Source organism: Amblyomma americanum, chromosome 10, assembly GCF_052857255.1.
Source record: "Amblyomma americanum isolate KBUSLIRL-KWMA chromosome 10, ASM5285725v1, whole genome shotgun sequence".
In the NCBI taxonomy this organism is placed as follows: Eukaryota; Metazoa; Arthropoda; class Arachnida; order Ixodida; family Ixodidae; genus Amblyomma; species Amblyomma americanum.
This window is the reverse complement of record NC_135506.1, coordinates 109,073,848-109,088,464: the sequence shown is the minus strand read 5'-3', so window position 1 is coordinate 109,088,464 and position 14,617 is coordinate 109,073,848. Positions and strand designations below refer to the sequence as shown.

The 14,617-nt window shown below is 51.7% G+C and overlaps 1 pseudogene; it reads left to right on the top strand.

Annotated features, from left to right (window-relative positions):
* LOC144108623 (vascular endothelial growth factor receptor 1-like) overlaps nucleotides 1–14,617 on the top strand; it is a 49,573-nt pseudogene that overhangs the window by 18,545 nt on the left and 16,411 nt on the right.

Below are 14,617 nucleotides of genomic sequence, written 5' to 3'. Positions count from 1 at the left end.
CGGGGCTCCACAGAGCGATCCGGAATCGACGCCTGATCCCGATATGCCTTTGGAACAGAAAACTCTCTCTTCCATTCTGCCACTGGAATTCAATTGCTCCAAACAGACGAGAAAAACACTTGATCCGGATCTACCATTGGAATTCAACATGACCTTTTGAAATAGGCACTAAGCAACTTTTTGAGCATGCTACGTCTAGGAAATGTCAACGTGACAGCTTGCACGCTCAAACTTTCAAAGCATGAGTGCTCGCACACCCAATAATAGCCTGGTGTTGCGTATACCGCTGACAAGTTCGGGGTGACGAGGGTGGTACACTCGTTAATAATAACTATAGTTGGTATTTTCACTCTCTGGCTTCCCAAGTCTCAATTTGTGATGGTTTTCTTGGCACCCTTATTTCGGCTTTGTCCCTTGATCCCGGCAGCCCCCGTGGACATAGCGCCCAACGTGATGTTCGAGGAGGGGATCAGCTTTGTTCGGTTGCTGAACAGCTCTTTCACGCTGAACTCCACAGTTACCGAGAAAGCTGTAAACATGTTCAACATGTCCTGGGACTATCCCGACAAGAACATGCGTTTTACGTTTAAGTAGGCGCGCCATGAAATTTTCAACTCAATATGAGCCCCATGGGGCCAGATGCGTCTTCGGTGATAAAATTCGTTCATTGGCTGTAGGGGAGTGACGTCACCTGGCGCGGGCATTTTCGTCCGTTGGCTAAAGGGAAGTGACCTCACCGGACCAGAGTGTGACGTTACTTACGGTAAAGACGACCACAGCTGCTAGTACTATTCGGTCTTTTCAGCGACGGTGGCGGCGCCACGCGGCCTCTTCCTGAAGCGGTGAGCCGGTGATCGCTCTGCGCAGCGCGTGCAATCGCAGAGGTTTGGAGCGTAAGGTAGACGTCAAAAATGAGCATATTCTGTTATTATACGATGTGCAAACACTTGAAACAGCAAACATGCAGTTTCTGTAAACATGTAAAAAGTTCAGAAAGCAGTGATTAAGTGCATTCTGCAGGTTAATAACGTGTTTGAGCCCAGTGACCCGTCTGTTCCTCAGCGACGTACTCTGTTGAGTGTCGTCAATGCATTTCTATTCCAAGTGTTCATGCTACCAACGTAAAGCATTACAGCTGCATGAAAGCAGTGCAGTGCTCAAACGCTGAGCTGATATAAAGTATATTGGCAATATTTTAAGGCGGACAGTTGCAGAAAACTGATTTTTCTTCACGCTTCAGTTCATTCTGGCCTAGATTAAGCACGCCTTTCTGACCCACAACATGACTGCTGAATAGCGATATCAACGACAAGTGCTTCACAACTGTACCTTCAGTTTTAAGCTATATTGCGCAAAGTGGATGAATAACCAAACGCAAACGTTTCTTAGCAACTGCTGTCTGCTCACTCGATCAAAGCGTGTTCCCTCGCTAGTCAAAAACATATTTTGAGCGTTAATTTGGACTGTGTTATAAAGCTCGAACGACGCCCTGGCTGCCGTTTCAAACAACAGCTACACTGCCTCTTCTATTACCGCATATGTGACCAACGTACGCTGCAGATGACCTATAGCCGGGTACAAATGAATCTGCAGGAAAGCTCCGCCCACATTCAGGATTACCGAGCAGAAATCCTCCGTGAGAAAATGTAGACAGTTGGTCAAACTCTTCTGCTTAATTACCTAAACAAGCAGCCAATCACATGTCGAAATTGTAGGCTCAAGGATTTTGGTGTTCCTGGCTTGTTTGGTATACAGCCCAACATTAAAAAGTTCGTTTTGAGTAGTGTTGTGATTGGTCAACGCAATTATACTACGCCGTGAACCATGACCAGTGTTACCAACTGCTGATTTTTTTTTCAGATCTATCCGTATAAGATCAGCGCGCAATAAAAACACATGCCGTTTTTATGCGGTAAGGGCCGCACTCGTGTAGTGACGAACCATAGCGTCAGACTGTCTGGGTCATTAAAGTAGTTTATTTCCGCTTTCGGGTGAGAGCCGAAACAACAAGAAAGTGAACGCGCCAAAAATCATAGTTCAACGTGTTTGTCGCACTTTACAATGCTGAGTTCGCAAGCTTCGGAGTTTTTGCGGCACGTGCTGACTAGCGAGTAAATGTTTATTTCGATAAAAATTTACTTCAAGCGGCAGAGCAGGTGGGCCGCATGATCAACCGCGTCTCTCAAAAGAGATACGGCATGAGAGAGGAAGACACCCTCAAGCTAGTAAACAGCCTCATAGTCAGCCGAGTTACGTACTCCCTGCCGTACCACGCAACCACCAAGGCGGAAAGAGAACAAGCCGACACCATCCTGAGGAAGGCTTACAAGACGGCTCTCCACTTACCCAGAAACACGTCAACCGAGAAACTGCTACAATTAGGCATCAGCAACACTTTCGACGAACTCGCGGAAGCGCTGCTTGGAGCACAAAAGTCAGACTAAGAGGCACTCCTGCGGGACGGGCGCTCCTAAAAAGGCTGGGTCGGGACACTCGCGGACTGACAGACAGATACGCGGAGATGCCGGACCACCTTAGAGAAACCTTTAACGTTAAGCCTATACCGCGAAATATGGACCCTAACCTTCACGCAAACCGACGCAAGGCTAGGGCGGAGTACGTAGAGAAAACGCTAGCCTCGGAAGAAAACACAGTATACACGGACGCTGCCGTCTACCCGTGCGGGTCAGAACACGCAGCCGCACTGGTAGTCGTAGACAGCAAAGGAAGAATGCTAACGAGCGCCGCAGCAAAAGTCGCGGGCGCAGCGGAGGCCGAGGAAATTGCCGTCGCGCTGGCGGCAGCAGAAGGCTACAGAACCGGTCGCCCACTCAACATACTAACAGATTCGAAAGAAACGTGCAAAAACTATACAAAGGGCAGAGTCGGCAAAACGGCCCTTAGGATACTCGGCGAGGTAGCCCCTGCAGGGTTGGAAAAACTCAGACATAATTTAATTTGGATCCCAGGCCACGCGGGAATAGAGGGGAACGAAAGGGCAGACAGCTTAGCTCGAGGGGAAGCAATCCGAGCCGGGCAGTCATACGCCCCGGGTCTTCACCTTCAAGCCTGCGAGGGGGGATACTCAGAACTTTTAAACCTATGCAAAGGCGTCAGGATTAGATACCCGCCACCACACAAAGCTCTGACAAAGGAGGAGGCCACTGCTTGGCGCAGATTGCAAACGAACTCCTTCCCCAATTTATATATACTAAGCAAAATGTACCCATCGCAATACAGGGACACCTGTCCGTGGTGCGGAGCCATACCCACACTGTACCACATCTCATGGGAATGAGAACGTAACGAGGCATTTCACAAACACAAACACCCGAGTGCGGAGCAATGGGAGAGCCGTCTCACCAGCAGCGAGCTCACGGCCCAGAGGGCCTTTATAGAGCACGCGACCGGTGCAGCACGACTCAGTGGAGCCTTGGAATAGGGGCCCACCCTTGCTGAAAGAAGACTCTAGTCGCCGGCGCAAGCACGAAGACGACGGAGCCTTCGATCCGCGAATCCCTTTGGAAATCAATAAATGTTTTCACTCACTCACTCAAGCCTACAATGCAGCCAAATTTAAGTATAGTGTGAAGAAGAAGGGCATCATCCTATATTTACTGAGAAAAAGAAGAAGAAAAAGAAGAAGAAGCCGCACTGCCATCGCTTAGACCGAGCGCCTGCTGACCTTAACAGACGAGAGACTCAGTCGCCGACGTGGCTTCGCCGGCGCCTGAGCGTTAACCTAAGCTTCCGTTACATTTGTTGAAGGTGCGGGGTAACATCCTCGTACCACCCTGGACCTGCGCAACCGCACTCTACCGAATCTCGCTATGCCCGCTATGCGTAAAGCCGCCCACCACCAAGCCGTGCAGGTTGGCTCGCCAGTCCTCTGTTCCGGCTGCCTCCGGCAGCGGGACCCGGCACTCTTCAGCGATACTGACGATCATGACGCTGCAGACTGGGTCACATCATACGAACAAGTGGGATGATACCACCAAGTTGTGACAATGTCATATTTTTTTTGACCGGCATTCCAATCCTGTGGTTTCGAAACCACGAAGCTGACATCTCCACGTGGACTGCTTTCAAGGCACACCTCACCGAAGTGATCGGACATCCTGCTGTACGCAAGCTACGCGCCGAACACCGCTTGCGCGAGCGCTCTCAGCAATCGGGTGAGACGTTCACCAGCTACATTGCAGAAATGGTCAACCTGTGCTCCTGCGTCAACGCCTAGATGCCCGAGGCGGACAAGATCAAGCATATTCTGAAATGCATCGAGGATGACGCCTTTCAGAGGCTGCTGTCGCGAGATCTCCGCACTGTTGCCGAAGTCGTCAGTCACTGCCAGAGCTACGACGAGCTGCGCAAGCAGAGGCTCATCACTCGCCAGCACGCAGCAGCGCCTGTCGAGTCGCTTGCCGGCTTGTCGGCTGCACCCGATCACTCGCAACTGTTGGCGCACATCAAAGATTTTGTGCGTGAGGAAGTTGCACGTCAGCTGTCGCTTCTGCCATCCCCTTCCGTGCCATCTACATTCCTGGCGCCCGACCTTCGCACTGCCATCAGCGAACAAGTGGCTGTGGCCCTTCCACCGGTCCCTCCACACGCACCAGCACAGCCGCTCGCACCTGTCGCTCCGCCCGTGACTGACGCTGCCGCCGTCGCAGGGCCGCGGCCGCCTAACTACCGCCCAACCTGCGCACCATCTCAAGCGTCTGTGCCTCATGTTCCTGAAGCTCCAACGCCTTTTTTGCGACCGCTTCGACAGTTCGGATATCCCTGGCGTACTAGTGACAATCGGCCTATTTGTTACTCTTGCGGATTGCCTGGTCATGTGGCCCGGCTTTGCAGTCGTCGCGCGCCAATCTCGCCAGTTGCCGGTTACTGGCCTCCTCCCTGTTACTACTCACCGCCAGCCGAGCCGCCACAGAGTCGCCCTCTTTCACCTGATAGCACCACCTTCTCCACCCGGCACTCACCTTCTCCTCGTCACCACCCTCTTTCTCCTGTGCGTCTGTGCCCGAATGTTTGGCAAGAGGAAAACTAGACGCCGCAGTTCCTGGGGCGAGAACTGCGCCAACAATGAAATGTCCAAGGCCTCACTTATGTCCCGCCAATCTGATCGGCGTTTCCGTAGAGGAAGTTTCTGTTCTGGCGCTTGTCAACACCAGTGCTGCTGTTTCTGCCACTGCCGCCTGGTTTTACCGCTGCTTGCGAAAAGTGACGACCCCACTTTCTGGACTCTCGCTGCGCACCGCAAGCGCCCAGGCTATTGCGCCGTTAGCGACGTGTACGTCTTGCGTCGTTATTCATGAAATCCTCTACGTGGTTGAATTCGTCATTTTACCAACCTGTTCTCAAGAGATCGTCTTGGGTTGGGACTTCCTGTCGCGCCATAACACAGTCATCGACTGTGCTCGTGCTGAACTTGAGTTCCTTGCGCTCAGCGGTTCCTCGCCGCACGATGCCCCTTCTGCTGCTCTTGCCAAATGCAGTCGTTGCCGAAGACACTGAACTACCTGCCTGTTCTTCTGGTCTTTTGCCCCTCATTTCGGACCTTGTTCGTGACGGCAACGTACTTTTTGCACCATCGCCCCTTTTTATGTGCCGCAAGTACCTGTCCGTACCTTACGCCGTCCTCACTCTGTCAGCTCGCCTTAGCGCGTTGTTCGTGACCAATTCGTTTACATATCCTTCCGCTGTGCGTCGCGGTGAGTTCCTCGGTGCCATGTGAATCAATAACTTCATTCTCTATCGCGATAAAAATGACGATTCGCCGTCCCGTAACGTCGATGCCCTCAGCCGGCCGGTTCCTGCACTCGCCACATCGTCTTCAGACGTTTTCCTTGCCTCCATCGACGCCTCTCTTCCTGCAGCTCAATGAACTCAACTTCTCTCTCTGCTTCATCAAATTCGTTCCTCTTTCGATTCACACCAACCCGCTTTGACCCGCACGCCAACTGTCGCCCACCATATCGACACCGGTGACCACGCCCAGTGAGCGCCAAATGATTCAAGACGAAGTTGACACCATGCTTTAGAGCGGCGTTATACAGGCCTCACACAGTCCCTGGGCTTCGCCCGTAGTCCTCGTGAAGAAGAAAGATGGCTCTATTCGCTTTTGTGTTGATTACCGCCGCGTGAATAAGGTCACACGAAAGGATGTTTACCCTCTTCCGCGCATTGATGATGCTCTGGACTGCTTTCAAGGAGCGGAACTCTTCTCTTCTCTCGACTTACGCTCTGGATACTGGCATGTCCCATGGGAGCCGACGACCGCCCTAAAACCGCATTTGTGACCCCTGATGGCCTGCATGAATTTACCGTCATACCTTTTGGCTTCTGCAATGCTCTGGCTACTTTTCAGCGCATGATGGACAGCATTCTGCGTGGCCTGAAATTATAGTTGTGCACGTGTTATCTCGACGACATTGTGATATTTTCGCTTTACTTTGCCACTCATCTGTCCCGGCTGAAGCACGTCTTAACAAGCCTTACGTACGCCGGCTTTCAACTGAACTTAAAAACGTGTCCATTTGCTGCTAGTGAGCTGACAATTTTAGGCCACGTTGTGTCAAAATAGGGCGTCCGCGTTTTCAAAACCTGCTTGCAATAAGGAACTGTGCAGCTTCCTAGGCCTCTGTTCCTATTTTCGACGTTTTATTCGCAAGTTTGCGGCCATTGCTCCTACTTTAACTCAGCTTCTCGGCAGCAATGTGGATTTTTCGAGCTGGTCGTCTGCCTGCGACGACGCCTACAACACCTTGCGCAGTCTCCTCATGGCACCACCCATCTTGCATCACTTCGACCCGCAAGCCCCAACTGAAGTACACACGTACGCCAGTGGCATTGGCCTCGGGGCTGTGCTCGCCCAACGCAAGACTGGATTCGAGGAATATGTGGTTGCCTACGCCAGCCGCACGCCCACGAAAGCTGAATCCAACTACTCCGTGACAGAAAAAGAGTGCTTGGCTTTTGTCTGGGCCCTTGGGAAGTTTCGACCTTATCTATATGACCGTGCGTTTGACGTGGTCACCAACCACCATGCCCTATGTTGGCTTTCCTTGCTCAAAGATCCCTCCGGTCGCCTGGCTCGATGGGCTCTCCGTCTCCATGAGTATAACATACATGTCGTATATAGGTCGGGCCGCAAGAATCAGTACGCTGATGGCCTGTCCCGATCCCCGATACCGGCCGAGCTTGCCAGTCACTCCGCCCTCGAATCCTCTGCGCCTTCGCTCACCACCTGCGACATGCTTTCTGAGCGGCGTAAAGATGAATGGATTGCCTCTCTTTTTGACTTTCTCTCTGACCCAGCTAAGCCTCCAGAATCCCGCGCCATTCGTCGCCAATCTTCAAATTTTACAATTCGCGATGATCTACTCTATCGGCGCAACTATAACCCTGACGGACACAAATGGCTTCTCGTCATCCTCCGACATCTCCGGTCCCAAATCTGCACCTGTTTCCACGCCGACCCGCAATGCGGCCATGCGGGAACCTTCATGACGTACAATCGCATCCGTCTCCGGTACTACTCTTGAGGCATATATAATTTCATCCTCTAGTACGTCCGCTCCTGCCCGTCCTGCCAACGCCGTAAGCAACTGCCTCATCACTCTGCTGCACAGTTGCAGCCACTGCAGTCTCCTCCACGCCCCTTCGATCGTGTTGGCATCGGTATATACAGCCCTCTGCCGTACACCGCTGCTGGCAACCGTTGGGTCATTGTTGCCATTGACCACCTGACCCGGTAGGCAGAAACCGCCGCGCTCTCGGCTGCTACAGCTCGTGAAGTGGCGTCCTTCATTTTGCAGCGCTTTAAACTTCGCCACGGTGCTCCTCGTTAACTCCTCAGTGACAGAGGACGCGTATTCTCGTCTGATGTCGTTAAAGGTTTCTTCGCCGAGTGCAATAGCATTCATCGGACTTGTACAGCCTACCATCCGCAAACAAACTGTCTAACTGAATGATTTAATCGCACTCTGAGCGACATGCTGGCGATGTACGTTGCTGCCAACCACACGAACTGGGACCACGTTCTACCCTATATTACGTATGCCTACAACACTGCTACTCAGTCCACCACCGGTTTCTCCCCATTTTTTCTGCTCTACGGCCGACACCCATCCGCTCCCATCGACACAGTTCTTTCATACCGCCCTGCCTTATCTGAGTGTACGACTATTTCTGAAGCTGCCCAGCACGCCGAAGACTGCCACCAGATTGCACGGTCGCTCACGGCAGACACTCAGGGGCGCCAAAAACAGCGCCATGACGATGGTCAGCTTGATCCGGATTTTCCACCCGGTTCACTCGTCTGGCTGTGGATTCCTTTCACTGCTCCCGTCCTCTCAAAGAAACTTCTTTCGAAATACCATGGCCCCTACCGCGTCCTGGACCGCACGTCCTCCGTGAACTACCTTATTGAGCCCCTCATACCATCTTCCGATCTTCGCCGACGTGATCGCGAGACTGTGCATGTCCAACGACTCAAGCCATACTATGACCCAGTTGTGTTGTCGGCACCGTGAGTCGCCAGGATGGCTCCTTTTCTCTCCAGGGCCTTTATGAAGAAGAAGAAAGGCATAATCCTATGTTTACTGAGAAAAAGAAGATGAAAAATAATTAGCCGCACTGCCATCGCTCAGACCGAGCGCCTGCTGACCTGAACAGACGAGACTCAGTCGCCGCCGTGGTTTCGCTCCCGCCTAAGCCCCCGTTACAATATGACCTTATTAGAAACCGACAATCATTTAATGCTGCTTATCTGGACTCTAAAATCGCACCAAAGGTGCCACAACGTGAAGAGGCCGTTTGCTTCTATTGAGACGCACGCTATGGCATCGGCGCCATCCCCGCCTCGTCCGCCATGTCGTACTGCCGCCGCGCCACCTATAAGGAGCTGGAATGACCGAATCGCACTGCCAACACATGATATAATTAGGTGCGGTCGTGTAGCAGGGGCTCACTCGCACCCTGGCTCCGTTCGGTAGCGTGTCCGAACCTTCGCGCTTAAGAAAGATGGAACTTGAAGGTTGTGAAACCGAAAAACAAGGGGTTTACTGGCACTTTGGGGAAACTTATTTACATATGTTAAGGAAGAAAGCGTGAACAGTCTCAAATTAAAAGTTCATAGCGTCGAGTGATTGGATCAGCCTTGTCGCCAGAGCCGAGCGTTCGTTCTTACTTAGGATGCTGGTTAAATACCCTAAGGCTCCGACCCTTCACAAGGGGGTGGCCAATTCCACACGAGGCACAGATCGGAAGAGCGACACCGTATATAGCACGCGGAGGCACTGTGAGAATGGGCGAGGAGGACTCGGAGGCCCGCTGCTGCTTCGCCCCAAGCTGCACGTGCCCGTCCAAACACAGCTGCGGCGCTGTGGCTACAACCTCTGTGGGCTCTCTCTGGTCGGGGTGCACTTGCCAGACACGGTTAATTAAAGAAAGGGGCCATTCCCCTCTTTCCTCTGTCGTCTTGTCCATCGTCGGTCGCGTCTCGCGGCGAACCAGACAAAGGGAAGGCCGTCTCCCCCCCTCCTGATGAGCGTGGGAAAGATTCCGCAGGCAGGTTCCCACAACATATTTTTTTTTTCGTGGGGTGCTCGTGGGGTCACACGATCTGCCGAAATTGCCGCTACCGTGGTCATTCTGGCCGATGGAATCTTCGCCTTAATCCTCTTTTGCTATTGTGGATCCCGTTCATAGCAGTGTCTGTGTAATTTTTTTTTATTTTTCTTCTCTCCTAACACTGAGCATGCAGGCCGGGTAGAAAATTAGGAAGTGGGTGATCGTTCTGTTAACATTTTGTTCTGGAAAGATGATTAACTAGTCAGTTGCAAGCACGCTGCTTGAAAAAAATTATTGGTTCTGCGTCGAGTTTCAGATCAGTGTGTTATTTTTCATAAGCTGCTCCCCGGAACAATACGAAATATTTAAGAGGTTAAGGGTGCATCTTCTATAATTGGTAGTCAGATCTTTATTAATGGCTTCAATAAATACCAGATTAGAAAAAGTTATCGATTTTCTGAATAAGACATGACGGTTTCATGCTATGTCCACTGCTTGCTCGCAATTGTGAACTGAATTGTGAGAAACGAGTTTTTTCCATTTTTTCTTTAGACGTAATTACAAGGACCCTCGCTTCGCAAGTGACATAAGCAGTAGGTTTCTGTTTGCTTATTTGCGAAGCCACTCTAGTACGTGATTGCTCATACTGAATATATAAGCAAAATAGAAGAAACCCTTATAAAAATAGCCTATTAGCAGTTTATAGACTTCTCATAGACTGTATTGCCTTCTTTTAGGTATTTCTTTTTGTCTGTATTCACTATATCGACAGAATCCTATGGGCAGTCTATACACTGTCTAGAGTGAGTGAGTGAATAAACTTTATTGCTCCAATAAAGTAGTCTTGCTGCTTGCTAGAAGATTGCCTATGTCTTCCCGGCTGAGCGTGGTTGGCGCCCCTAGTCCAAGGCACCACTGTCCCTGGACATCCGGCATGCGTGGCTCACTAGGTCTCTTTGGACTGTCTAGAGAAATTTTTGTAAGGGAAGAGAAATCTGTGCATAACTGATTTGAACGGAGCGTAGCGTAATTATTCAGCCAGATTCAAAGGTCGAATATGGCGGCATCAACATGTGTAGAGCGAAGCGTTGAGGGAACATATGCACAACGTAGCCGCTGCGGTGGCTCTTGAGGACGAGAGCGCGGGCTCGATCCCAGCCGCCGCAGCTGCGATCCACTCACGGGGAAAGGCAAAACCGTTCCTGTTCTGTGACGACTTTCCGAAAGCCGCGACAGGGCCTTTTAATGACGCATCCCTGCACTTTCTACAAGTGCTCTTAGCTGTAAAACGTGATATTATTGCGAACTTTTTCTTCGCTACGAGGCCAATTTTCTATCCCATAAAATCCTGCGCGAGTATTAAGGCATCGGACAAAGGCACCACCCGTTCCTCAATTGGAGCGATAAGCACAAATGAGAAGGCACAACGAATTTGAATGCGGCCGATGTGCCCAAACTCTGAAGATGTAAAAAAAATAGGTTGAAGCCTTAGTCCGCAAGAGGAACAAAGCTACTATCTCCGCTAGAAATTATGTCTCCTGCATAACAAAAAGTTCATGAATAAAAACCAGCCAGGTTTCTTTTTCCGCGGTGACTTGTGTCAACTAGTGGCATATTTAGTGCAATTCAAGAATTCGTGACATTGTGAAGGAGTTCATTAAGTTTTTCGAATATGCGAAAGGTCAATTCCTAATCGGCACTGAATTTTCAGAAAAGACAGAAAAAGAGGAATCACATGAGGGCATATAACGTTTCGAGAAATGTATCAATTGGAAAATGACTACAAAGAGCAGATCCAAATACATGCTGCAGTACACTGCGCTGCGTACATTTTATATGTATGTATTTGGGCGATAGTTTATTGAGATTTTATTGTCGTATAGTAACTTGCATAAAATTAACCATATCTCCTGTACGCTGCTGAGCTGCACGCGAATAAATAAGGCTACGTATGTTCTATTTTTGTATATTCGCCTCTTCCAGAGTTCCCGCATCGAAGTGACGAAGCATGTACGCTAGAACAAAACTTTCGGCCAGGAGCGCTTCATGCTGTCTGTGGTGGCGTCAAAGCTGACGGTTCGCGGCGAGCAGTGGAGCGACGAAGGGTTGTACGCCTGCTCCTGCAGGGACTACGGCGGGAAGCTGTACAATGACTCCATTTTCGTCTCCGTCTACGGTGATACACTTGCATTCACTTTTCAGGGCTGAGTCTATATATGCGTATACTTGACTGCGGAATAAGTGTGTACCGAGCGGACCCGACCATGACGGAAGAGAAAAAGCTCAGACACCTGATGAGAGGCGTGAAAGAGCAATTGTTGTGCGGTCTTGTGCGAAGCCCGCCCAGAACAGTCGCTGAGTTCCTCTCCGAGGCTGTGCTCATGGAGAGGGCGCTCCAGCAACGGTACAATTTCTACGACCGGCAGCTAAACCCTATCTCGGCTCTACACCCCCTGGATGCTGCTTCGGGGGCCAATACAAGCTCCCTTCGGGACATCGTGCGTTCTGTGGTCCATGAGGAGCTGCAGAAACTTCAGGGGATTTTTCCTGTGGACTCTCTGACTAGCGCCATTCGGGAGGAAGTTCAGCAGGCGCTCAGATCGCCCGTCGCTCCAGTAGAGCCGCCACCACAGCCAGCTGCTTGGCCGCCAGCGACGTATGCGGACGTGCTGCGCCGTCCTGCGCCGGTTCCCTGCGCGCCACCGTATGCCCCTTCGGTAGTTGCAGTACACGCCGAGCAGCCGGTTCCCTACTGGCAAGCTCGAGGACAGGCGCCGAGGAAGACCGATATTTGGCGTGCGCCAGACCGACGTCCCCTGCGTTACCATTGTGGCGAGGCCGGTCACATGTTCCGGCGGTGTCCATATCGGCCTCTGGGATTGCGAGGCTTGTCTGCAGGTAGTCCCCGTCTGCGGCACGCCGAACAGCCTCAGGAGTTTGACGAATACGTCACCCGCCGGCGTGGTTCACCACCTCCTCCGCGCCGAACGTCCCGATCGCCCTCACCTCGCCATCCGTCGCCTCATCAGTCCGGTTATGGACCTGGTGCACAGCGTGGGTCCTCGAGCCCGCACCGGGAAAACTAGAACAGGCGACCTTTGGAGGCGAGGCCGCCGAACGCCGTATTGCCGAAAAGCTTCCGCCGACGCGCCGACTGACCCTTCCCGAATCGACGACCACGATACCGATGACGACGACGACGAAGACGGCGCCGACGACTGGGTCTGGTAAGACCAAGGTCTCCCTTGACATACCCGTGCTGATTGACTCTAAGGAGGTTAGCCCACTAGTGGATACGGGTGCGGACTACTCGATAATGAGCGGTAGGATGGCTAAGGTGCTGAAGAAAGTTATGATGCCGTGGGCAGGGTCACAGATACGTACGGCTGGTGGCCACGTGGTTACACCGCTCGGAATGTGTACGGAAAGAATTACGGTGCGCGGATGCACGCTCGTGGCAACGTTCCTCATTTTGCCTGAATGCTCACGAGACGTCATTCTCGGTCTCGACTTTCTTCGAGAAAATGGTGCGACTATAGACCTTCGAAATCGATTGGTTACATTTTCAACTGAACTCGCTGCCACCAAACCCGCCCCCGAGAATTGCAGAGCCGCACTGCGTATATCCGACGATGCCGTAACGGTGCCTCCACGGGAGAGTATTCTGGCTAGGGTCACTTGCGACGCGCCACATTGCGGACAACGTGTTGTTGAGCCAAATGTCTGTTTTGCTCACCATGGGTGTTTGCGTAGCAAGAGGGCTCGCCTTTCTATCTGACGGTCGCACTGAAGTTCTCGTGACCAATTTCAGTAATGAACACCGCCATTTATTTGGTGACACAGCCATCGCCCACGTCAACCCCGTCCAAGAGGTGGCTGAGTGTTTCGCATGCCTAGAAGACACGCCTGGTGAAGTTGACGAAGAGGCAGTACGCGCCGTTCACATAAACGAGGGCCTCCCGCCAGCAGAAAGGCAGCAATTGCAAGAATTGTTGCTGCAGTTTAAGGACTGCTTTACCTCGTCGTCTAAGGCACGTCAGACGCCCATCACTAAGCATCGGATAGTCACGCACGATGGCGCGCGCCCAATACATCAACAGCCTTATCGCGTATCTCCCCGAGAGCGGGAGGCCATCCAAACGCAAGTGAAGGAGATGCTCAATGACGGCATAATCCAGCCATCGAATAGTCCCTGGTCGTCTCCTGTCGTTCTCGTAAAAAAGAAGCAGGTATGAACGGGGCGCTGTCTGACCTTGCTGCCATGGTCGTAGCCATGGGTGCGCTCTCTTGAGGCTGGAGTCCGAATTCTGGAGACAAGCCGCGGAGCCTGCGGCTGACACGATGGACGGGGGTTCGCACAAGAGGCACCGGGCTTGTGCTTCGGCTCTCCGAGGAAGGATGGAGCATCAGCCGAGAATACCCAAGCGACCTCCACCAGATGTCACAGGCCAGACGGAGAACAGTCGTAGACGTAGAGGGGGACCGCAGAACGGCCGAGGTTTTTTAATCGCCCAGAACAGAGCCAGCTCGAGCGCGCCTCACGCGAACGCGACCACTTCGTCCTCGTCCCGGCTTAGCGCGCAGGTAGCTCGAGCCAGGTCCGTGGCAATATATTTAAACTTCACCAGGGGGTCCCATAGCCTAAGGTCTTTTTGGTTGCATTACCCGGTGAAAAAAGTTGTACCAACTTCATTGCCGATTTCAGCTTCGTAACTTCTTCCCTACACTCTTCCAGAAGATGGGGAAAAAGTCTAGGATTTTTTGTTTTTCTCTTCAAAACTATTTCTCCTGTAAATTCTCATATGTAATTTCCTCAGACCCTACCACCTTCATCAGATATGACTTCAGTAAGCGTCAAGCCCTTGTTTGGGGTTGGTCCCTTCTGTATTGCATTTTTCACATTCTTTCCTCTTTTTTTTATCACTGTTTCGGAGGCTTTGGATATGCAGAAGGAAGACGGAGTCATGTCTTAGAACAGGCAGCTGTATAGACAGCATAGACGAGATCAGGGTGCCTAAGGCAAGACGCAGTTATTGAGAAA